Below are 26,369 nucleotides of genomic sequence, written 5' to 3'. Positions count from 1 at the left end.
ACCGCCAACAGCTCTGCAGGCCTCTTCTGTGAGGTTGAAGCCGTCGCCCGCTGATGCTAAAGAGCCCTCGACAACGACCAAGCCTGCTTGTCACACTCCCAGCCCCTCAGAAGGTCCGCAGAGCACTACTCGTCATCAGGAGCAGGATGAGAAAGCCAACCCGATGACAGCAGTAACAAGCACGGCGATCGCCTCCAGCCCCACTTTGCCTGAAACACTTCCTGACCCAGTGTCAGCGCTTGCTCTCAAGCCCGACCATGCCCACACGCGCATCAGCACTGGCCAGTCGCTCCGGACGGCCACTCCCGCTTTACCCCAGCACCTGGAATTGAACCCAGCAACTTCCTCCGTCATCACCACAGCTGTCACCGTTGTCTCGTCGGTCACACCTGTGCCAACCCTAGTGGCCGGGCCGCACTGCTCGTGCCCTACATCAGGGGCACCTGAGCCATGTAAGCCAGCCATTTCCACCTATTTGGACGACTTGAAGCTGGCGCTACAGCAGCGACACGCCACCACGCTAAAGACCACATCTGTCCACGGAGCCGTTTCGACCGCTCCCTTGCTTGTGACGGCGTACTCTGTGTGCCAGCTTCCCGCCGACATCAGCTGCCACGGTCCAGCACCAATGACACTTGTGCCAGCGGGCAGCACTACAGTCGGTGACGGCCCCACCATGGCCTCCATTGCCCTAATATGCTTTGCCAGCTCGGCACCCTGCATCATTCGCCCATTGCGCAGCAGCCAGGCTCGTCCACCTGAATCCGCGCCCTCCACCCGACGGCTCTTCCCGGACCCTGACATGAACTTACCGGACCCTCCCTCCATCGCGTGACCTCCATCTGTACCCCGTCGGAGCTGTTAAGAGTGGACAACGTGGTCCTGAGAGCCGGGTGTGACTCATCGCAAAGCAAGGGATATGACGAGGCCTGGCGCCGGCGGCAGAAGCATAGACGACGACGGCCGGGGCTGTTGCACTCCAAATCACCGAACCTCCGAACCGATCGAAGGACGCTGTGTCCCACGGACCTGGGAGAAATTACTGTCAGACGAGTGTCGTCGTTAGGCAAAGATGCGGCGACAGCTTGCGACAGCAGCGGCAACGGTGAAAGCAGAGATGCACAGCAGCAGCACGGCAGAAGCACCGGTATACGTTGGCCGAGTCGACCTTCGGGTCACCGAACGGGATGATGCTACGCAAGGTCACGCTGAGCGAGGCTGCTAATTGAAAGACGCTGTGTCGAATGGGTCTCGTGCTTCGGCCATCCGGCGGGGGAGTTCGAGAAGGTTCAACCACCTGCGAGAAGACTGCGGGATTCTGCTTTCCCACGGAGGCAACGCACAGAATACTTGCGGCAGTGGTCAAGGTGACGCATCTGTGTTTGATGACTGTCTTCCCCTTCTCATCCCCCGAGCTGTGAGAGAGCGAGAGCTTCAGCACCGCCCGTGCCGTGGGTGGTACCGCCAGCGTCATCAATGGCCCATCCGATTGGACAACGTTATTCGAACCAAGTTCCCCAGTCAGGGATCTAGGGAACGCGAACCGTATTTAACGGGATGTTGTGTGATCGGAGCATTGCATTCTATTCGATTCGATTCTCATCTGTAAATATGTAGAATAAACCCTTCTGTACAGTTTCTTTGATAACGCAGTCCGACATCGTCATTCGGAGCCGGTACCTGCGGGGCTAAACGAGTTAGTCATCTCCAGGACCCCTCCGTCTTCAACTCTGGTTCCAGCGGTGGGATAGAAGCCCCATCTTTAACACTGGTTCCAGCGGTGGGTGTGTGTGGCCCCCGTTCCCAACACTGGTGGCAGCGGTGGGATTGTGGCCCCGTTTCCAACACTGGTTGGCAGCAGCTGGGATGGACCGTGCGACATCGTACTTTCTCCACGGGTGAGCGTTTTGGTTTTGCTATGGGATTCGCCAGGCTTTAAGATTCAGAGAATAATCTTGACTGGGAATCAGGGCTTTGCCGTTTGAGAGGGGTTATTCTCAAGGCATTGTTGTGTTAGCAGAGCCAAAGCGGAGAAAGCGTTGTCATGGACCTAATGAGGTTGTACAAGTCGGACTTGCTGTTGATATGCGAGGAACTGTCAGTTGAAGTGCCTAGCAAACTAACCAAAATTGAATTGGGCGAATTCGTTCTTAAACAAGTCAAGCATAACGATCAGTTGCTGGTAGATACGTGGAATTTGGTACAAGGGGAAAAAGCCCGCAAAGTAAAAGCCGACCAGGAGGCTAAAGAGAAAGCCGACCAGGAGGCTAAAGAGAAAGCCGACCAGGAGGCTAAAGAGAAAGCCGATCGGGAGAAAAAAGCACGTAAGGAGCAAGCTGATCGAGAGTGGGAAATAGAGAAGGAACGGGAACGGCAACGGCAAAAGTGGAAGGTTGAAATTGAAACAAGGAAACTAAAGATATTAGAACTTCAAAACGAAATACGAAGAAAGGGCGGTAGTGTGAGAGCCGGAAGTCCTGAAAGAGCAAGCGATGCTTATGAAATAGGTCCGCAGATAAGACCCGAAAAGTCTGTGACCGTAGCCGCGTTGGTAAATCGCGACACCACGAGGGAAGTGGCAGAGAACGCGTTCAACCGGTACGGTAGTCCAAGGAAAGCCGCAGAATCCGAGACCGTGTCCAGTGTAGTTGGACGTAATGCTAAGAGAGAGCATTCCGAGATAGCGTCTCAACGACACGAGTGCGAGGATTCTCCTCCGAGTGAGGCAGGAGTGGCAACGGACAACTTTGTCGGGACTGTTACGAGCGCGACCCTTTCAGTAGAGTCGATACAGGCGTCAAACCGGCAGAACCGCGAAAAGGGAGATTTTCCTAGCGAGAAAGGTTTCGAAGTTGAAACAGCGGAAACCCCCTTTGAGAGTAACAACAGCAGTAGAGAGAATGGCGCGCAGAGCGACAGCCAGGCGGGCTCAGTTGTAGCTCAGCACTGCAGAGTAGAGAATGGCGCGCAGAGCGACAGCCAGGCGGGCTCAGTTGTAGCTGAGCACTGCAATGTAGACAATGGCGCGCAGAGCGACAGCCAGGCGGGCTCAGTTGTGGCTGAGCACTGCAATGCAGAGAATGGCGCGCAGAGCGACAGGCAAGCTGGAGAGGACAACTCCCGAGGGAATGAGCTGGGGATCTCAGGGGCAGTTTCATGCCCGTCTGTCAGCTGCGTGGAGCTGGCACTCTGCTGCGAAGGCACAGAGGCCAGTTTGGAATTTGAGGAAAATTTCCGAAGTGCGACGGAAAGACTAGAGATAGCTAGTTGCGATCAGCAGACGCACGCGGCACAGTCTAGGCGCAGAAAAAAGAAAAGGGCAAGAACCAAGAGGAAACGGATCAAATTCAAAGCCCTAAATTCGGTTGCGCGGACAGGTGCGAAAGAAAGAAATGCGGTAGAAGGAAAGGCGAGGCCTTCCCGCGTTGCACCTCGCAGACTTGCAGCTGCAGTTAATGATCTCGCGACACGTGCAGCTCGTTGGAAGGCTGACTGCAGCAACGGAAAAGGAAGTATGCGTTTTCCGACCAGAACAGGCGCGAAGTGCTTCAAGGGGCATCGGCCTGTAAGAAAGAATAGACCGCGCCGTCCGGACAAACAGCCAGTTAGGAAAAAGGCAAAGCGGCCCAAGAGATCAGAAAGCGCCAGGTTGCACGGTACTCAGCGCATGCGAGCGCAGGCGTCGAACAACCGAGACGACACCTGCAGGCGTGTTCGGCGGGCGCACTTGAAAAGGAATCGTCCTTCACATTTGGCACCGCATTCTAGGAAGCGCGCATGGCGAATGAGTAGCCGAGCTTCCTGCATGGGGCGAGAGAAAGAGGCACCTTCTCGCGCTGGTCACTGCTCCTCGTCCAGAGCCAGAGTCGGTTATCGACATTGTAGGCGCGACCAAGGTTTTCGAGAGCCTCGAGGGGGCGCGGAAACGACAGGGAGAGTCGGGGATCGTTTTTTTCTGCAGCCTTTTGTCACGAGTTGACCGCAGTACAATCAGTCAAAGCGCGACCGCGGCGGGCGCGTCTGAAAGACTAATCCTTTCAACTCGGCGGCGGGGAGTCAGCTTTCCCCCCCGCGTGGCGATTTGAAGTAGCTGTTTTTTTTTTGTTCCTCTTTTTTTTTTGTGCGTTTATGAAATCAGGCAGGGAAAGGCTGCTTTTTGAGTTAAAACGAGTTGATCAGAGGTTAGTTTTTTTCCTTACCTTAGACAAGGGCTATGGCGTCACTTAGAAGGGCTAAGGTGTCACTGAGTTAGAAATCACAGGTGTCGATTTCCCATGCTACCAAGAGATAAGGGCACTCACAGGAGTGCAGCTCGCGTAGAACTGCGCTTAGAGTCGCGTAGACGGAGCGTAGATCCCTTGACTGACTGACTGACACCTTACGAAAAGGGAGCCTCACTGACATACACTGAAATGACCGAAGAGAAAACTCGTCTGAAGGAAGCGCTCGTGTCCCAACCTTTGCTTCAGGCCACTTATTTCAGTAAAGAAGTTCAGTGTGACGCCAGTGATAGAGGACTGGGTGCTATTTTAGGTCAAGTTGGCGACGGCCACGAAGAGCACCATGTTCAGTACGTCAGCCGCAGGCTGACCTGTAGAGAAGAAGCGTTCAGCGCTTCAGACAAAGAGCGCGCCTTTGGTTTAGACGGCACAGATGTTGTCGGGTTACCAGAGCTACTTGAACGGCGCAAAGCTCATATTTGAGACTGATCATCGTCTCAAACATGCTTATGACAGTTTTGTCCCCCCCCCCAAAAATGGTCGCTTGCTCAGACGGAGTCCTGGTCTCCAAAAACAATTTCTCGATGCGTTTCAGGAACGGAAAACCGCACGGAAATGCTGATGGATTCAGCCGATTGTTGTAGACAGGACTACTTGGTAGGACCACCTACCGTGTGTGGGTTTTTGTTTTTAACCTTGGTCCAAGCAGTCCGTCTTTGGCGATTTCAAAGGGGAAATTTTGCGCTTTCTCGGCACCAAAATTACGCCAAAATTCAGTCATGTTTTATTAAACATTTATTGTCATTGTGGGAAGCCTGGTGGGTCTTTGGCAAATTCCGAGCGCTTGCTTGTGGGTCAGTGCCCTGTCTCGTGGAACAGTCCACTGATGCCATTCTTTGTTGAATGTTCGAGCTTGGATGCCATTTCTGGAAACCAGCCCTTCCACCCGACTCCGGCCTCATCTCTTCCTGCCCAGCGGTCGTGAACGCTGGCCATTCGAGATTTTTCGGGCCGCGGACGAGCTGTTAAGAGTGGACAACGTGGTCCTGAGAGCCGGGTGTGACTCATCGCAAAGCAAGGGATATGACGAGGCCTGGCGCCGGCGGCAGAAGCATAGACGACGACGGCCGGGGCTGTTGCACTCCAAATCACCGAACCTCCGAACCGATCGAAGGACGCTGTGTCCCACGGACCTGGGAGAAATTACTGTCAGACGAGTGTCGTCGTTAGGCAAAGATGCGGCGACAGCTTGCGACAGCAGCGGCAACGGTGAAAGCAGAGATGCACAGCAGCAGCACGGCAGAAGCACCGGTATACGTTGGCCGAGTCGACCTTCGGGTCACCGAACGGGATGATGCTACGCAAGGTCACGCTGAGCGAGGCTGCTAATTGAAAGACGCTGTGTCGAATGGGTCTCGTGCTTCGGCCATCCGGCGGGGGAGTTCGAGAAGGTTCAACCACCTGCGAGAAGACTGCGGGATTCTGCTTTCCCACGGAGGCAACGCACAGAATACTTGCGGCAGTGGTCAAGGTGACGCATCTGTGTTTGATGACTGTCTTCCCCTTCTCATCCCCCGAGCTGTGAGAGAGCGAGAGCTTCAGCACCGCCCGTGCCGTGGGTGGTACCGCCAGCGTCATCAATGGCCCATCCGATTGGACAACGTTATTCGAACCAAGTTCCCCAGTCAGGGATCTAGGGAACGCGAACCGTATTTAACGGGATGTTGTGTGATCGGAGCATTGCATTCTATTCGATTCGATTCTCATCTGTAAATATGTAGAATAAACCCTTCTGTACAGTTTCTTTGATAACGCAGTCCGACATCGTCATTCGGAGCCGGTACCTGCGGGGCTAAACGAGTTAGTCATCTCCAGGACCCCTCCGTCTTCAACTCTGGTTCCAGCGGTGGGATAGAAGCCCCATCTTTAACACTGGTTCCAGCGGTGGGTGTGTGTGGCCCCCGTTCCCAACACTGGTGGCAGCGGTGGGATTGTGGCCCCGTTTCCAACACTGGTTGGCAGCAGCTGGGATGGACCGTGCGACATCGTACTTTCTCCACGGGTGAGCGTTTTGGTTTTGCTATGGGATTCGCCAGGCTTTAAGATTCAGAGAATAATCTTGACTGGGAATCAGGGCTTTGCCGTTTGAGAGGGGTTATTCTCAAGGCATTGTTGTGTTAGCAGAGCCAAAGCGGAGAAAGCGTTGTCATGGACCTAATGAGGTTGTACAAGTCGGACTTGCTGTTGATATGCGAGGAACTGTCAGTTGAAGTGCCTAGCAAACTAACCAAAATTGAATTGGGCGAATTCGTTCTTAAACAAGTCAAGCATAACGATCAGTTGCTGGTAGATACGTGGAATTTGGTACAAGGGGAAAAAGCCCGCAAAGTAAAAGCCGACCAGGAGGCTAAAGAGAAAGCCGACCAGGAGGCTAAAGAGAAAGCCGACCAGGAGGCTAAAGAGAAAGCCGATCGGGAGAAAAAAGCACGTAAGGAGCAAGCTGATCGAGAGTGGGAAATAGAGAAGGAACGGGAACGGCAACGGCAAAAGTGGAAGGTTGAAATTGAAACAAGGAAACTAAAGATATTAGAACTTCAAAACGAAATACGAAGAAAGGGCGGTAGTGTGAGAGCCGGAAGTCCTGAAAGAGCAAGCGATGCTTATGAAATAGGTCCGCAGATAAGACCCGAAAAGTCTGTGACCGTAGCCGCGTTGGTAAATCGCGACACCACGAGGGAAGTGGCAGAGAACGCGTTCAACCGGTACGGTAGTCCAAGGAAAGCCGCAGAATCCGAGACCGTGTCCAGTGTAGTTGGACGTAATGCTAAGAGAGAGCATTCCGAGATAGCGTCTCAACGACACGAGTGCGAGGATTCTCCTCCGAGTGAGGCAGGAGTGGCAACGGACAACTTTGTCGGGACTGTTACGAGCGCGACCCTTTCAGTAGAGTCGATACAGGCGTCAAACCGGCAGAACCGCGAAAAGGGAGATTTTCCTAGCGAGAAAGGTTTCGAAGTTGAAACAGCGGAAACCCCCTTTGAGAGTAACAACAGCAGTAGAGAGAATGGCGCGCAGAGCGACAGCCAGGCGGGCTCAGTTGTAGCTCAGCACTGCAGAGTAGAGAATGGCGCGCAGAGCGACAGCCAGGCGGGCTCAGTTGTAGCTGAGCACTGCAATGTAGACAATGGCGCGCAGAGCGACAGCCAGGCGGGCTCAGTTGTGGCTGAGCACTGCAATGCAGAGAATGGCGCGCAGAGCGACAGGCAAGCTGGAGAGGACAACTCCCGAGGGAATGAGCTGGGGATCTCAGGGGCAGTTTCATGCCCGTCTGTCAGCTGCGTGGAGCTGGCACTCTGCTGCGAAGGCACAGAGGCCAGTTTGGAATTTGAGGAAAATTTCCGAAGTGCGACGGAAAGACTAGAGATAGCTAGTTGCGATCAGCAGACGCACGCGGCACAGTCTAGGCGCAGAAAAAAGAAAAGGGCAAGAACCAAGAGGAAACGGATCAAATTCAAAGCCCTAAATTCGGTTGCGCGGACAGGTGCGAAAGAAAGAAATGCGGTAGAAGGAAAGGCGAGGCCTTCCCGCGTTGCACCTCGCAGACTTGCAGCTGCAGTTAATGATCTCGCGACACGTGCAGCTCGTTGGAAGGCTGACTGCAGCAACGGAAAAGGAAGTATGCGTTTTCCGACCAGAACAGGCGCGAAGTGCTTCAAGGGGCATCGGCCTGTAAGAAAGAATAGACCGCGCCGTCCGGACAAACAGCCAGTTAGGAAAAAGGCAAAGCGGCCCAAGAGATCAGAAAGCGCCAGGTTGCACGGTACTCAGCGCATGCGAGCGCAGGCGTCGAACAACCGAGACGACACCTGCAGGCGTGTTCGGCGGGCGCACTTGAAAAGGAATCGTCCTTCACATTTGGCACCGCATTCTAGGAAGCGCGCATGGCGAATGAGTAGCCGAGCTTCCTGCATGGGGCGAGAGAAAGAGGCACCTTCTCGCGCTGGTCACTGCTCCTCGTCCAGAGCCAGAGTCGGTTATCGACATTGTAGGCGCGACCAAGGTTTTCGAGAGCCTCGAGGGGGCGCGGAAACGACAGGGAGAGTCGGGGATCGTTTTTTTCTGCAGCCTTTTGTCACGAGTTGACCGCAGTACAATCAGTCAAAGCGCGACCGCGGCGGGCGCGTCTGAAAGACTAATCCTTTCAACTCGGCGGCGGGGAGTCAGCTTTCCCCCCCGCGTGGCGATTTGAAGTAGCTGTTTTTTTTTTGTTCCTCTTTTTTTTTTGTGCGTTTATGAAATCAGGCAGGGAAAGGCTGCTTTTTGAGTTAAAACGAGTTGATCGGAGGTTAGTTTTTTTCCTTACCTTAGACAAGGGCTATGGCGTCACTTAGAAGGGCTAAGGTGTCACTGAGTTAGAAATCACAGGTGTCGATTTCCCATGCTACCAAGAGATAAGGGCACTCACAGGAGTGCAGCTCGCGTAGAACTGCGCTTAGAGTCGCGTAGACGGAGCGTAGATCCCTTGACTGACTGACTGACACCTTACGAAAAGGGAGCCTCACTGACATACACTGAAATGACCGAAGAGAAAACTCGTCTGAAGGAAGCGCTCGTGTCCCAACCTTTGCTTCAGGCCACTTATTTCAGTAAAGAAGTTCAGTGTGACGCCAGTGATAGAGGACTGGGTGCTATTTTAGGTCAAGTTGGCGACGGCCACGAAGAGCACCATGTTCAGTACGTCAGCCGCAGGCTGACCTGTAGAGAAGAAGCGTTCAGCGCTTCAGACAAAGAGCGCGCCTTTGGTTTAGACGGCACAGATGTTGTCGGGTTACCAGAGCTACTTGAACGGCGCAAAGCTCATATTTGAGACTGATCATCGTCTCAAACATGCTTATGACAGTTTTGTCCCCCCCCCCAAAAATGGTCGCTTGCTCAGACGGAGTCCTGGTCTCCAAAAACAATTTCTCGATGCGTTTCAGGAACGGAAAACCGCACGGAAATGCTGATGGATTCAGCCGATTGTTGTAGACAGGACTACTTGGTAGGACCACCTACCGTGTGTGGGTTTTTGTTTTTAACCTTGGTCCAAGCAGTCCGTCTTTGGCGATTTCAAAGGGGAAATTTTGCGCTTTCTCGGCACCAAAATTACGCCAAAATTCAGTCATGTTTTATTAAACATTTATTGTCATTGTGGGAAGCCTGGTGGGTCTTTGGCAAATTCCGAGCGCTTGCTTGTGGGTCAGTGCCCTGTCTCGTGGAACAGTCCACTGATGCCATTCTTTGTTGAATGTTCGAGCTTGGATGCCATTTCTGGAAACCAGCCCTTCCACCCGACTCCGGCCTCATCTCTTCCTGCCCAGCGGTCGTGAACGCTGGCCATTCGAGATTTTTCGGGCCGCGGACGAGCTGTTAAGAGTGGACAACGTGGTCCTGAGAGCCGGGTGTGACTCATCGCAAAGCAAGGGATATGACGAGGCCTGGCGCCGGCGGCAGAAGCATAGACGACGACGGCCGGGGCTGTTGCACTCCAAATCACCGAACCTCCGAACCGATCGAAGGACGCTGTGTCCCACGGACCTGGGAGAAATTACTGTCAGACGAGTGTCGTCGTTAGGCAAAGATGCGGCGACAGCTTGCGACAGCAGCGGCAACGGTGAAAGCAGAGATGCACAGCAGCAGCACGGCAGAAGCACCGGTATACGTTGGCCGAGTCGACCTTCGGGTCACCGAACGGGATGATGCTACGCAAGGTCACGCTGAGCGAGGCTGCTAATTGAAAGACGCTGTGTCGAATGGGTCTCGTGCTTCGGCCATCCGGCGGGGGAGTTCGAGAAGGTTCAACCACCTGCGAGAAGACTGCGGGATTCTGCTTTCCCACGGAGGCAACGCACAGAATACTTGCGGCAGTGGTCAAGGTGACGCATCTGTGTTTGATGACTGTCTTCCCCTTCTCATCCCCCGAGCTGTGAGAGAGCGAGAGCTTCAGCACCGCCCGTGCCGTGGGTGGTACCGCCAGCGTCATCAATGGCCCATCCGATTGGACAACGTTATTCGAACCAAGTTCCCCAGTCAGGGATCTAGGGAACGCGAACCGTATTTAACGGGATGTTGTGTGATCGGAGCATTGCATTCTATTCGATTCGATTCTCATCTGTAAATATGTAGAATAAACCCTTCTGTACAGTTTCTTCGATAACGCAGTCCGACATCGTCATTCGGAGCCGGTACCTGCGGGGCTAAACGAGTTAGTCATCTCCAGGACCCCTCCGTCTTCAACTCTGGTTCCAGCGGTGGGATAGAAGCCCCATCTTTAACACTGGTTCCAGCGGTGGGTGTGTGTGGCCCCCGTTCCCAACAGCGCGTACATTTCGCCGTTCCGTCTAGGCGGGGGGCCCTGTAGCGCCCGGCGACGCTATAAAGCGCCGGCGCTGAGATCGGCGTTACAGCGCGCGCTAGAGGAAAATAAAGACGGACAGCGCGTGCTCGTGGCGCACGCCCGGCACGGGCAGTTCGGAACTAGAAGCCTGCCACGCTGGTCGTCTCTCTCTGGTGCTCCGCTGCGACCCCGCAAAAACCTCAACAATGATATCCGGAATGTATGCCTTGTCATGTTTACACCGCAGTTTTCCCTTCTATGCTTTATATTGCACCCCTCTTTCGCAATAAACCATTTGGTTGTTAGTTTAGCGCATGTGTTTGTCTCATCTTCCGTCCCGTCCGTCAGCGCTGTTTTGCCGTACCATTCAACACTAATAAAATGCATTCGGGAAGAACATATTAGTTTAGGACGCTTATAGTCTTCAAAGCACACACCGTGAAATACTCAAGCCTTTCAGCTTTTCGTTTCTGCTGAAAGGCGATCAGTTCGGCTATGAGTACAGCCTCTGAGATCGCGTCCACTAAAAAAGTGTCATCCCACTGCTTACTAGGCAGCTTTGTTTAGACATCCGGGCGGCAAAACTGATTGAAATCATGGGGGAATGCAAAGTAGTCTACTGCGCGCGTATGCAGCCCTTTTTGTTTGGCTCTCGGAACTCCCCGAATTTATCATTGCGCACCTACACAAGTCAACACGAGATCACTGTCCAAAAGACGGGCCTGCCGAGCACAACTCTTAATCACTTTCTTCTGGGTTAAAAAGAACCTACTTTCTGCAAGCCAAACTGTGGTTTCAGAATCTTTGTCGGCCAGTTTCTTATCGGTCCAGTAGCAGTCTACTTGCTCAGAGTGAGCGGTATACCTCAAGCGTTACTGTGAAACGGGCCGGGCCGGGCCCGGGCTGGGCCTCACTCTGGGATTCACGGGCCGGGCCGGGCTCGCTACAGCGATAATTTAGCGGGCCTGGGCCGGGCCCGGGCTTGAAGCCGCGGGCCTGGGCCGGGCTCGGGCTTCAGGTCGCGGGCCCGGGCCGGGCTTGGGCCTCAGATTGAGGCCCGTGCAGTGCTCTAGCTCCGACACCCGCGGCCGACGACATTGACGTCACACACACGCGCCAATCAGGAAGCGCGCACATGCGATGAGCGACAGTGACGTCACGGCTTAGAGGAGACCAATCAGGAGGCTGTAAAGACTAGACAGGTTCTGTTAACATATGACCTTGATAATCAGCCGTTAAAGGCTTCCGCCTTAAAATAACCAACACATGCTGAATGCTTGCTCGGGTGCCTACAAGTGTCCCCGGCTTCTTAGCAGGACGTTACATTGGCCCACATGGACGCGGTTTTCCTCTCCGCTGTTCTCTCCTGCGCTCTCTCGGGGCGCCGGAGATTTGAACACAGTGCTCCCAACTTGTGATTGTGCCATTGTTTTTGCTGAAATAGGAAAGTAACTGTAGATGGTTAGCAGACTCGAAAACCGTCTATTTGCTTAAGGCTCTTAAGGAAGTGCATGCCCAAAACTAGTTCATTCCGTAATGTCTGTACAATCGCCTTCCTGTTCGAAGCCAAGTAGCATGCAATGGGGGCCCTCGGGAGGATGTCCTGGGCACGTGTTATCCAGCCCAACAACGGCCTGTGTGGAACCTACAGGGCCACACAGCAGCAGTTGGGCGAACCTGTTTCCCAGCTCCGCCACAGCCCACGCGGGACCCATGGGGTCTTTCTGGTTTCAGGCGATGCTTGGAATAAACAAACTTCGCTTTTACAACACTGCGAGAATCTGCCATCTGCACTACAGCACCGGACCAATATTTTTAGATTTCCGTGGGGCGTTTATTCACTCTTGCATAGACTGCTGTTACAAAAGCTCTCTTCTTAACCTACCTGCCATACTTAGGATCTTGTTGAACCTTTTCTACTTGGTAGAAGAGGGAAATGGTTCTCGATGGCGTATGAACTCATGTCAATGCATTATCTGGCGTCCCGCAAGGGGCCCGCTTCTTTTTCTGTTTAAGTATGTTGCCGAAACTGGTTCTAGCTGCGACATAATATACACGCTGAGGACGCGCTTGCGACGCAAACGTTCGCGTGATCTGCGTGCTTGGTATCGGACTTCGCAACAGCAACAAAAAAAAAAACACGGGAGCCAATACAACTGAAATTTGAAACTTGCCTAAATGAGCACGCTTAGGTGTCCGCCCAAGTGGACAACAGTATGAAAATAAAATAGCTGCCGACTGAATGTTTTCATTTTTTCTTTCGTCCGCATGATATCTCACTACTGTTTTCCGATTCAGTTGTCACTGCGCCTTATATGTTGTATAATACACGGAATATCAGAATTCCATCTTGTTTCCTGTTTGCGTGGGTTCCGCGTGGCAATCTCCGCCGGGCAGCGGAGAAATTCAATACCGGGGCTTCATGCTCTGTCCTGGTTTCCTGCCTACTTACCGGTTAGAGCGATGCAGACACTGATTTTCGTACGCACCGCCGAAGATACTATTCAAGGAGAACCAAAGCCTCAGCTGTGGTTTTAGTACCCGGGTTCCGGGAGATGTTTTTTTTATTAGAGAGTATTCCAAGTTAGGAGCTGGTTGCCACAAACTCATGAGCAAATCAGGGCGCTCAGGTTCCTTTCCACAACTCTGGCCACAGCTGCATGACGTTCCATGTCATCAAGCCAGCATGATTTTATAGCATGTTTTTTTGCGTGCGCAACCTGCAATTCAAAGATGTGTTAGCCTCGGTGATCCATTCATGTGGGCATACATAAACATGGAGCAAATTTAATGACCTCTCCCTATAGTTGCGTATGCATCACCGTTTCTGCCTAAAGGCTGAAGGTTACAGAAGGCTCAACAGATACTCGATAACTGTATGCATGGCAGAGTACGTACAATATGAAATTACGTGGAAAAACACAGGGATAAGTTTCTTGGCCTATCAGAGCACTTTCGGCGCTCGTGCAACTTTGAAGTCTATTCAGGGCGCCTTTATATTTCCGCAGCAAAAGGAAGTATTTTCCCTACAGCGCCCCTACTGCCTTTTAGTGCGTTGAACAGAAACAAGTGAGACGGGACTTTTAACAGGTAAATGCGCTTTTTTATGCATATGTGGTTAATGCGAAGCAGAGAAACCTGTTCACCGGCTCCTATGAGTCCGTACCGTATCTCGAGTCATGCCTTTGTGCTCCATAAAACACCTTAATGTCTATGTAAGTGCCTTTGGGTTGTGTATATATAGTAGGGGCCGTTCGGAATTTTCCTGGCCGCCTGGGCGTCTTCCCCCGTTACATCTGTAGGCGGTTATGCTGCCAGTTCCCGGACAATTTTCACACGATAGCGGCGGATGTAAAGAAACTAGGCCACTATGGATATATTTTAGAAGCTGGATATTTTTTCCCCCACGGAAATCCAAATAGAATTTTTTAGCCATGTAGCCTAGCTGGGTGCAAGATCTTATCAGCAGTTTTTTTTTATTCCAGTCAATCATACTCCCTGTAGCTTTTACACCACCCACCAAGCAAACAGCTGTCTCAGTACTGATTGACAGTACCTGCGGGGGACATTTATGTTTTATTTTCACCTACGAACAATTTCACACTCAAATTGTGCCCCAGTAAAATATCTCTGCAGGTGCCGCCGTTAACAGCGGCGAATGCATCGATGCTTGCTTACTTTGTGACAGCTTACTGCTGTGCCCCAGTAAAATATCTCTGCAGGTGCCGCCGTTAACAGCGGCGAATGCATCGATGCTTGCTTACTTTGTGACAGCTTACTGCTGTCACAACGCCGCGCTTATCCGCAGCAGCTTAGCCTGGCTCTTATTAAGGCGAAAGCCTTTATTGTCTCATCGTTGTAAGCAGAAGTAGTCGACAGAAATGTCACGGTTTTCAGTTGGTCGAAACGATCGTGACGTCACAGTGCGCCAATTTCAAACGGGGCCAATTGTACTTAAACTAGTAACCATGCAGCCAATTGAAGGGATCATACAGTGATGCTCCAAGTAAGTGGGACTGAGCTTAGTTCATTGCTTAATTACCCAATTAGCCTAATTAACTTTTCTAGTCAGGCCATATAAATAAATAAAACCGAGTAGGAAATTGGTCGAGCTCGGGAATCGAACCCCGGTCTTCGGAGTGCGAGACGAGCATGCTATCCACTCCGCCATGCCAGCTAGATGTTTTGGAATGAACAAAGGTGCGTCTAGTGAATACGGTGTCTTCGCTTACTCCCATCTTCCTCCCTTCCCTTCCGGCGAGTTTTAGGTGTCCACCGAGATATGAGAGACAGATACGTTTCCTTTCCTCAAAAACATTTACCGACGAGCGAGGCGTAGAACCGAATGGGCAATGGCGTTCTATGGACTCCCTGGCAGCGTTGCAAGACGCTGTCGCGTTCCGCTCTAAGAGGCGAAGCTTAACACCTTAACCGCACATCAGTGACCGCACTTTAGGTAAAAAAAAGTGCACCCCCCCTGAATTTTGATGGTTTCCACCTAGATATGTGAGACAGTTACTGCGTAATTTCCTTTCCTCAAATACAATTCATTTTCTTCATTACGGGCCATCTTTGTCTTTCTTCTTTCACTCCCACTTCCTCCCTTCCTCTACGGTGTGGTTCAGGTGTCCACCGAGATCAAGGCATCGCGCCGAACGGGTGGTGGTTCCGTACACTCCCTGGCAGCGCTACAACACGCTGTCGCGTTCCACTCCTAAAGGCGAAGCTTAAGGGTCATTGATTAGCAGTTAATTAGTATTCAGGTACTAATAAGTAATTAGCCATTAATTAGTGATTTGTCATCGCTTAGTAATTAGTACTCAATTACATGTGACGCCACCAGTGCCACAGAAGCAGGCAAAGTGGTGCGGAAAACGCTTTCGCCTCTACACACTTTAGACAGTCGTGCCCCCTGAATTTTTTCTACCTACCCTTCCACAGAGCTCCAACAACACTCCTCCAGCAACACAGCTTTAACTGCACTTCTGTACTTGATGTGCTTGTGTGTGTTTGTGTGTGTGCATGTGTGCGTGTGTGCGTGTGTGCGTGCGTGTGTGTGTGTGCGTGCGTGTGTGTGTGTGCGTGTGTGTGTGTGTGTGTGTGTGTGTGTGTGTGTGTGTGTGTGTGTGTGTGTGTGTGTGTGTGTGTGTGTGTGTGTGTGTGTGTGTGTGTGTGTGCGCGCGCGCATTTTCGCGTGTGAGTGCAAAACGACGTTTTGTGGTGCCCCTAAAGTGCCACTCGACATCCTTTAGTACTGGCTAATTACGCCCGCGCCTGTGTGCGTTCCCTCAAGGCATGGTACTAAATAGCACAAGAAAAGACCACAAGGACTAGTGCTATATCAAAACGACTGGTTTATTCCTGAACGTACAGGCAATTAATAGAAGTGTCGACATGATACAACAAAAAGAACGAAAACCGGCATACAGCACACATCAGCAAACAAATCACCAAAAGGCATGAGCCAAAAGCAATACCGAAGGTTGACTGATGCAAGATCTCTTCACACACGTAATTCCCAGGCCAATTGAACCAGGCCAATTGAATTGAAGAAAAAGGTGCTAATGTTACCTTTCTTTTTGTGATTTGTGTTTCAAGTGTTGCAATGGAAACAATCTGCAATGCTCCTTTAATATCATTCACACATCGGCCAGGCTGGCCAGAGTAGGAGGCACCACATCCCACAGGCCCTTAAGGTTGAGCGGGTCACAGTACTGTTGCGACTGCCTTCAAGGAGTTAGCGCGCAGATCGGAAGGGGTGCGGTGGCTTTGCGGGTATGTAGAGCCGCGCAAAGGTATGCTGCCAGCTTTGTCACATCGGGTTGCATCAGGCCGCAGCGCGCGGCGACTGCGTTCGCAAAGTGAGCGGGTGGGCGGGCTTACGCCTACGCACACTTAAGCAGTCTGCTCTCGGCCGACTCTACCGCTGGCGTACCTTGCTGCCGCGCTGGCTCAATGATTAGGGAGCTCGACTGCCGACCAGGAAGACGCGGGCTCTATCCCGGCCGTGGCGCTCGTATTTCGATGTAGCTAAGTGCTAGAGGCTCAGAGTCCTTTACTACTGCCTCCCTTATAGTCTAGTTGCTTTGAGACGTTAAACCGCATGAAACTAAAACCCAACCTTACCAAGCCCTCTATAATCCCGCGTTTCCACCAGCAGCTGCTGGGCGGCTGCTCTTCGCAAGTCATGTGCAGCGGTGAGTGAAAGAGCTCGGTCCCAGCCTCCTCTAGGCGCTGTACTCTTGGCTTGCTCTCCGGTGTCGTCCAGGTCAACCCCCATTGAAGCCTTTCGGTTACGAGCCCCAACGGCTACATAACATTGGCGGCGGTGGATATTAGATCCCATGCCTCGGACCTCTCCTCGCACCGGTTCATCGAATCCCGAGCGACTCCCGCTGGTGTCTACGCCCATACATCGCAGCATCCGCCGCCTTCACGGCCTTGCCCCAGAGTTCGGTCTCCTTCCCGACGCGGCGCTCACCGAACGGCCAGTTGAGCTTCCTCCCATGGCGCAGGCGGGTTCCCCTCATCTAACCCTCCAGCAGCCCCGTGTGCCGACCAGTTTCCATGGCACTCCTGCTAAAGACGTCGACGACTGGCTTGAGCAGTTTGAACGCGTGGCCAACTTTAATCGGAGTTCTGCCAGCTGCAACACGTGTACTTCGCGCTCGAAGACGGCGCCAAAACCTGGTTCGAGAACCGGGAGACCAGTCTTCAAAGCTGGGATGCCTTGCGCCAGCAGCTGCGCGATATGTTTGCCAGCCCCGACCGCCGCAATCGAGCGCGCCGCCTCCTGGAAGCCCGTATCCAAAAGCCCAACGAGACCGTCGCCATGTTTGCCGAGGACGTGATTCGTCTTTGTCGGCGGGCTGATGCCAACATGACGGAGGCCCGCCTCCGCGAAGGCGGAGGCTTCAGGGATTTTCACGTCACGCCCCGCGTCCACGATTCGGTGAGCCACCTGATGCAGGGGGTAAAAGAACATGTGTTCACTGGTTTGGTCCGGAATCCCCCCCAGACCGTTGCCGACTTACTTCATCAGCGAAGCAACCCTAATTGAGTGAACCCTGCAGCAACGTTGCCGACGTAACGAGTCTGCATGCGTTCAGCCCTTCAGCACGATGGCCGCTTCGTGCAGCGCCAGAGAACATTTATCTTTGCGAGAGCTGACACGAGAGGCAGTTCGCGAGGAGCTCCGGAAACTCCACATCGTCTCGCTTGATCCGACAGTCGCTGCCGTCCCTGAAGTTGGGCGCGAGGAAATCCCGCAAGAGTTTTCACTGCCTCAGTTGCTGCCAGAGCCTCGCGCTCTGTTATGCAGCAGCTGTCCGTCAGCCCGCGGTGCCTCCCGCGCAGCGTCTCCCGTTCGACTCGCAGCCGCCGTCCGTTCTGCTGCCGCCCTCCCACCAGCGGCCAACACAGCCAGGGCTGGCCATGCAACGATCGGTTCGGAAGGCTGATATCTGGTGCACTCTTCGTCAGCGGCCGCTCTGCTTCCACTGCGGGGAAGCCGGCCACCTGTATGGGCGCGGCCCCTACCGCGAACTGGGGCTTCAGGGATTTTCACGTGCCGCTCCGCGGCCATGCTATGGTGAGCGACCTCGGGAAATCGAGGAGTACCTTGCTACCCTGCAAACTTCACCGAGCGGCCGCCCACCGTCACCCTGTCCCGTCCGCTACTCGCCACCTAGCCGTCGTACTTTTAGTGATACGCTGAGGGGGCGGTCGTCAAGCCCACGCCGGGGAACTGAAGGTGGCGACCTAAGGGGGGCACGTTGCTGACAAACGAAACCGACCTCCCGAAGACCCCCCACCCACAACGACGCAGCGCGATTCCGTGACAACGATGCCGCCGCAGCTTGATTCTGTGACTCCGAGCTTCCCTGATACCGATGACAAAGCTAGCGTCGACCTTTCCGTGCTTGTTGACGGGCACCCAATGACTGCTTTAGTAGATGCAGGAGCAGACTGAATGGCCTGGCCTGGACCCCAGATTCGTACTGCTCGTGGCCACCTTAGAACATCGTTATGACGTTGCACTGAACGAGTTACTATTGTTGGCTCCATGTCTTTGTCGTTTTTATTATTCTTTCTTACTGTTGCAAGGACCTAGTACTCGGCCTTAACTTTTTACGACAGCATGGTGCCGTCGTTAGCGTTCCTTGCCATTTGGCCATGTTTTCACCGCCTGCACAGACTTCCTCAGACGCCGAATGAAGCCACGCATTTTTGCGCAGCCTTGACGCGGATGTAACCGAGCCGCCGCGCACATGTACCCTCGTTACTCTCGGGTGTGATGACCAGTCCAGTGCTGCAGGGGTTGCCGAACAGAACACTGAGCTGCTGCTCCATCACGGTGTCTGTATTGCCCGCGGTATCGTCCATCTGACCAACGGCCTAGCGGATGTACTAACTTCGGGAATGAACGGCAACACCTCCCTAAAGGGACCACGGGCGCCTACTTGGAAGTTATCGCCGAAAGTCCTGACTTCGTCGCACTCCAGAACGGGACATCCGCCAGCCAAACTGCCCGATTCGCCCCCGATGTGAAGCCCGCTCTGTTACCAACCCAGAAGGATCGCCTGCCTCGGCGGTCAAGCAGACGCCTTCACTAAGCACCGCATAATAACCGACGAACGTATCCGACCAGTACGACAGAACCCATACCGAGTATAACCGAGGGAAGGCGAAGTCATCGCTCAACAGGAAGACGAAATGTTGAATGAGTGTCATACAGCCATCCAGGTGTCCCTGGGCATCACCTGTCGTCTTGGTTAAGAAAGATAGCAGTCTGAGATTGTGTGCTGACTACGGCAAACCTAACCAGGTCAAATAAAAGACGTCTACACGTTACTACAAATTGATGACTCCTTGGACCGGCTGCGCCATCCGCGCTACTTCTCCTCGCTCGATCTCAAGAGGTTATTGACAGCGTATGATGGACGCAGTCTTATGCGGCCTTAAATAGCAAACTTCTCTAGTCTACCTAGACGGCGTTATTGTGTTTTCTCCAATGTTCAAGGAACACCTCCAAAGTCTTTCCACCGTACTACGGGCTATAAGATCTGCCGGCCTCATGGTAAAACCTGAAATGTGCCCCTTTGGTTATGAAGACCTCCGGTTCCTGGGCCACGTCGTCAGCCATCGAGGTGTTCAGCCCGATCCCGCCAAAACTGCAGCCGTCGCCAACTTTCCTACTCCCTCCAAGAAGACAGCCCGGAATTTTTTGGGACTGAGCCTATTACCGCTGATTCATTGCAAAATTTTTCACGAATTGCGGCCCCGTGACGCATCACCCAAGATGATGTCACCTTCATCTGGACAGGCGAACAGCAAAATGCATTCGATTCATTACGGCACCACTTGCAAATAACGCCTGTGCTTGTCCCCTTTAATCCCAATGCCGAGACCCTGGTCCACACGGATGGAAGCAATGTAGGCCTCGGCGCTGTACTCGCGCAGAGGCAGGACGGCGCCGAGCTAGTCATCGCGTACGCTAGCCGGACTTTTTCCCATGCTGAATCCAATTGTTCCACCACCGAGAAAGAATGCCTAGCTGTTGTATGGGCAGTGATTGAATTTCGCCCGTGTCTTTATGGCCGTCGCTTTCAGGTCATGAGCGACCATCACTCTTTGCTGGTTAACGAATTTCGCAATCTCTCTGGACGCCTTGTACGTCTACAGGAGTTCGAAGTGACCATCGTGTATAAGTCCGGGCGCCAGCAACGCGACGCCGACTTCTTGTCCCGTTTGCCTATCCAGTCTGCGAACCAAGACGAAGAGCCAAACATCCCTCTTATCGCAGCCGTCGACGCAGACACTGTTTCGCAGCATGAACATAAGGAGCCGGCGCTCGCACCACTCATCGACTTCCTGAAAGCGCGTACTAATGAAGTGCCCCGTCCCTTCACCAGAACGCACCTCTCGTTTTGTCTCCTTAACGACGTGGTGCACAAGGTCAACTTTTTTCTAACGGGAAGGGATGATCTACTCGTCGTGCCAGAGACTCGACGCGACGAAATCTTGCAGGCATGTCATGATGAGCCCAACATCGGCCACCTCGGCTATGCTCGAACTCTGGCTCGCATTTAAAAGTTTTTACTGGCCCAAACGGCGGCGGCAGTGCGCCACTACGAATGAACGTGCCACAGTTGCGATCAACGGAAAATGCAATCTGTGAGGCCGGCTGGTTCACTGCAGCCTGTACGAACTAACCCAGATTTCAACTCTCCTGCAATGCTATCCATGTACGTGGGTGTTGAACATCGGTCTTGGGATGACATCCTGCCGTACCTCACATTAGCGTACAATACGGCGCAACAAGAGACCACGCGCATGACGCCCTTCCCGCTGTTGTATGCGCGCGAAGTGCCCAACCATGCTAGATGCCATGTTGCCCCATGACGGCTATGATCCCGAAGCTGTTACCGAGGAATTTATTCAGCGCGCCGAAGAAGCACGGCAGCTTGCGAGACTGCGCATCCGGAACCAGCAAGGCAGAGACGCTCGGCGTTACAATCACCGCCACCGAGTACAGACCTTCGAACCGGACTACAGAGTCTGGCCGTGGACTCTGATTCGACGCCAAGGACTTTCCGAGAAACTGCTAAAGCAGTACTTCGGTACCTACAGAGCGGTCTGTCAGCAGAGCGACGTCACATACGAACTTCTTCCCGACGGCTCTTGCACTAATCGCTGCCAGGAGCAGGCCGAAGTGGACCACGTTGTGCGAATGAAGCTATACTTTCCACGGAGGTCCCCTAGTAGCCTACCGCCACGCCATAACCGCATGCTTCTTGTGACTTCATTTTCTCGCTATCCTTGCTTACGAACTGCTTAATTTTTCTTACATTTTCTTAGAAACTGCTTATTTTCTTGGTTTCTTTTCTTGCACATGCATCGGGTCTAATGCCGTGTTTCCACCAGCAGCCGCTGGGTGGCTGCTCTTGGCAAGTCTCGTGCACCGGCGAGTGAAAGAGGCAGAAGCTCGGTCCCGGCCTCCTCTGGGTTCTGTGCTCTTGGCTTGTTAAAGCCTTTCGGTTGCGAGCCACAACGGCTACGTAACCATATGCTGCTATACAAAGTCATAGTCTTGGCAAAGTATAGAACCCAAGGGGTCTGCTACTGAGGCTCGCAGTGCGGCTCCTCTTGCCTCCTAGGCACCCTGATCTCACCGAGGCGGGAGCTATTTGGGTCCTGAACACTCCCAAGCTTAGGAGTGTCAAATTTGAAAAAGGGCGCCGCTACACGGCTTGCATGCAAATCCTATGCAGACTATATTTTTGAAAGACTGTTCACCTCTGATATGTACTGGTTACCGGTCGGTTCATAGTGCTTTGTGTACTGTTCTGTAAGATTTTACACAATTTTAAAAAAATAGGTTGTCAGAGTTAGAAAAGTGCTTTTTCTGGCATGGGACTGTCAGCAGCATGCGAAATAGGCTGGCTAACAATGCGCGTTCGCCTACAGTTATGGTAGGAATGCGAAACCTTAGATATATATTTGAATTTTCAGTGGTTGCAGGCTAGCCACGGCTGCCACACCTGACAAGACGCAGCTTGCTGATGTGCTCATTCTGGAGGACCGGCGCACAAGGACTGTACAGTTGGCTCTGCAGCTGTCAATCAGCCAAGGAAGCGTTCATGCAATCATTCGTGCTATTGATTACTGAAAAGTGGATTCACGATTGGTTACAAGCTCTCTTACCTCAAACCTCCCAGGCCACAGATCTCAAAATATTTGAGCGGCTGAAATGTTTTATTACTGAGGGAGGAGCGTTCTTGTCCAGGATTGTGACAAGGAATGAAACCTGTGTTCGCCATTTTAAGCTCGAAAAAAAAGACACTCGATTCTGAAGCTTATGTGAAGACAGAATCGCTTCCAGCGACTTCGGTGCCTTAAGAGCTCAGGTGAATGGTTGATTCAACGTGATAACGCTCCTTTCATTCTATTCCATCCTTTACATTCTCTCTTAATGATTATATGCCCCGGTAGTACAAGAGCCAGCCGCCGTCTATAGCAGGAAATTCAGAGTATGTCAGATCATCTTTTCATGCGGCATTGAACTTCATTCCGCGCGTGATCACCACTGCATGGACATGTCGATCAACATGTTCGCCTGCATTCTTCCGACGCTGGGCAGTGCGTGCCTAATCACTACGTCAACATGCGCGAGTACTCTACATCAGGCGACGATACAGTGCAATCAAGCTAACGTGAGCCTCGCGATGGCTACAGTAAGCAACCTGGAAACTTAATTCTAGAGTTTTATCCAGTGAGGCTAGCCTAGCACCGCTGTTCTAGGAAATAATGGGTAATAAATTGTATGTCATTCAGGACAACCTTGCACTTTAGCCAACCAAATGATCAGGCTGGCTTTCGTAAAGGATACTCGACAACAGACCACATTCACACTATCAATCAGGTGATAGCGAAATGCGCAGAATATAACCAACCCCTATATATAGCCTTCATTGATTACGAGAAAGCATTTGACTCAGTGGAAACATCAGCTGTCATGCAGGCATTGCGGAATCAGGGTGTGGAAGAATGTTATGTGAAAATATTGAAGATAATTATAACTATTGCACAGCTACTATATTCTCCATAAAATCAGCAATAAAATTCCAATACGGAAAGGTATCAGGCAGGGAGACACGATCTCGCCAGTGCTCTTCACTGCCTGCTTACAGGAAGTATTCCGGGGACTGGAATGAGAACAGTTGGGGATAAGAGTTATTGGATAATACCTGAGTAATTTGCGATTCGCTGATGACATTGCCTTGCTAAGCCACTCAGGACAAGAACTGAAAAGCATGATCAATCAGTTATACAGGCAGCGCAGAACGGTGGGGCTAAGAATTAACGTGCAGAAAACCAAAGTAATGTTCAACAGCCTTGCAAGGGAACAGCAGTTCGCAATTGGTAGCCAGGTGCTGGAAGTAGTAAGAGAATATGTCTACTTAGGGCAGGTAGTGACCGCAAATCCGGATCATGAGAGGGAAATAACTAGAGGAATAAGAATGGGGTGGAGCGCATATGGCAGGTTCTCCCAGATCATGAATGGTAGCTTACCAATATCCCTGAAGAGAAAAGTATACAACAGCTGTATCCTACCGGTACTCACCTATGGGGCAGAGACGAAGCTAACAAAGAGGGTTCAGCTTAAGTTAACAACGCAGCGAGCTATGGAAAGGAAAATGATAGGTGTAACGTTAAGAGATCGGAAGAGGGCGGAGTGGGTAAGGTAACAAACGCGGGTTAATGACATCTTAGTTGAAATCAAGAGGAAGAAATGGGCTTGGGCGGGGCATGTATTGCGAAGGCAAGATAACCGCTGGTCCTTAGTGGTAACGGAGTGGAATCCAAGAGAAAGAAAACGTAGCAGGGGACGGCAAAAAGTTAGGTGGGCGGATGAGATTAAGAAGTTTGCGGGGATATAGTGGCGGCAACTGACAAAGGACAGGGTTAATTGGAGAGACATGGGAGAGGCCTTTGCCCTGCACTGGGTGTAGCCAGGCTGATGATGATGATGATGATGATGATGTGGGCAGCCTCGTGAGGACTAGCGTTGGGTTCCAATTTCAGTTAGCCCCTCCAAAATGGCCACGACACCAATGCGGGTTCCAACGGGGCAAACCCAAATGCGGCCTTTCCACATGTTCTCCACTGGGGGCTAGATGTAGTAATGTGGCATGAGGAAGCCCTAGCAACACGGGTGGCACGCCTATAGTATAATCCCCTCAGTGGCCGGCGTAGGTAATCTAAGGGCTACCCCAGCCCCACTTGCTGATGTACTCTTTGGGAAGCAGATGGCATGTACTGTGCTGTCGTGAATTAGCGGTGAGACGAGAACAACGTGTAGGATTCCTTATCAATGAGGTGCCTCTATCCGTTATAATTAGTGCTGGAGCGCCATACCTCAGGACGATGTGTTCCGTTAAAAATTTCGCAGCCTCGGCTGCTGTCCCACGCCTGGCTTGACAGGGGGTGTTTTTCGTCGTTGACAATTAAGGGGTACAAGCTGAAGGTGGTGTGGAATCATGAATAAAGCAAAATCACAGTGCACTGTACAGATGGGTGATTTGATTGCCCAAATCGGGCACCGTCGCGAAACCGCTGTAGGCCCTCATAGGCAGTGGTGGTTCCAGAAAAAGGGAAGGCCCGAAAACTACCCATTTTTCTGCATTAGACCGATCACTGTACTGTCCGTGGCCTATAAGTTATTTACTAGTGAAATCGCTAATGGCGTCACGACAACCAAATAATCAGGCAGGCTCTCGTGAACGATACTCGGCAACAATACCAACCGCTGTCTATAGCCATCATTGATTGCGACAAAACATTTGGCTCAGTGCAGCCCTCTGCAATGACGCATGCAATCTGGAATCGGGGTGTACAAGACTCTTACGTTAAAATAAAGATATTTTCACGTAGCAGTTGGTGCTGGTAGCGCCGCGTCTAGACGGCACAAAAACGCCAACACCGAGAAGATGCGACAGCACACCGAGAATGCCAGGGCGGAACGTCAACTTCAGGAGAGAACAGCGTGGCGCATGAGCGCCAGCCGTCACGACCTTGTTGGTTCAAGGTGCGCATTGTCTCAAGTTGTCGAGCTTCTACGCGAAGCGTGAAGACCTCGGCGTCAACGTCGGGGCCGCGGCCATCATGGGGCCGCATTGCTTCCAACAATGTGGACACTTCGCGGGCGCACAATAAACAGAAGGGCGTCCTCCGCGTGGTTTCCTCTTGAGCCGTGGTATACGCGAACGTGATACAGGGCAGGATATCGTCCCAAGATCGATGATCACGTCAGCGTACATGGACAGCATGTCGACGAGAGTTTTGTTAGGGCCTCGGTCAGGCCATTTGTCTGGGGATGGTAGGCCGTTGTTTTCCTATGAGTAGTGCCGCTGAGCCGCATGAGGGATTCCAAGAGTTTGGCACGGAAGCGGTGCCTCTATCCGTTATAGTTAGTGCTGGAGCGCCATACCTCAGGACGATGTGTTCCATTAAAAATTTCGCTGCCTCGGCTGCTGTCCCACGCCTGGCTTGACAGGGGGTGTTTTTCGTCGTTGACAATTGTGGCCGGTGCACACGTAGTGCGGCACCGATGGCAGTAATATGTCTTTGGGATCCGAGCCAGACTGCGGGCGTAGCCGTAGGTGGGCTCGTCATAACACGCCTGCCAGATTTCTTCACGGAGATGCCCTGGAACGACGAGGAGGTAGTCGCTTCCCGTTGGAGAAAAGTTCGCTTTGTACAGCACATTGTTGCGCATACAGAAAGAGGACTGCGTTCTTGAGAACGGCTGGGGAAACTCCATGGCACGTGCTTCCAGGAAGCCCATGAGAGTTATCAGCGCCGGATCCTCACGTTGGTGACTGGAAATAGTCGCTGCGTCTATGGCTGCGATGAGAGTTAATTCCGGTTCGTCGTCGTCGAGCACAACCTCGACTGGATTTCTGGACAAGCAGTCGGCATCTTTATGCTGGCGCCCTCATTTATACACGATGGACATGTCGAGCTCCTGAAGATGTAATCTCCGACCTGCAAGGTGGCCGGAAGGATCCCGTGAGTTCGTCAACCAGCAGAGGGAGTGGTGTTCGGTTACGACTTGAAAATGTTGGCCGTACAGGTAAGGTGGAAATTTCATTACTTCCCATACCACGGCGAGGTATTCTTTTTCGGTCGTGGAATACTTATATACAGCACGAGACAGAATGCAGATGGCGTATGCTATCACGCGCTCAACGCCGTCCTGCCACCAGACT

Source organism: Amblyomma mixtum, chromosome 7, assembly GCF_055824585.1.
Source record: "Amblyomma mixtum isolate Tamu chromosome 7, ASM5582458v1, whole genome shotgun sequence".
Classification (NCBI taxonomy): Eukaryota; Metazoa; Arthropoda; class Arachnida; order Ixodida; family Ixodidae; genus Amblyomma; species Amblyomma mixtum.
This window is presented reverse-complemented; position numbering follows the sequence as displayed.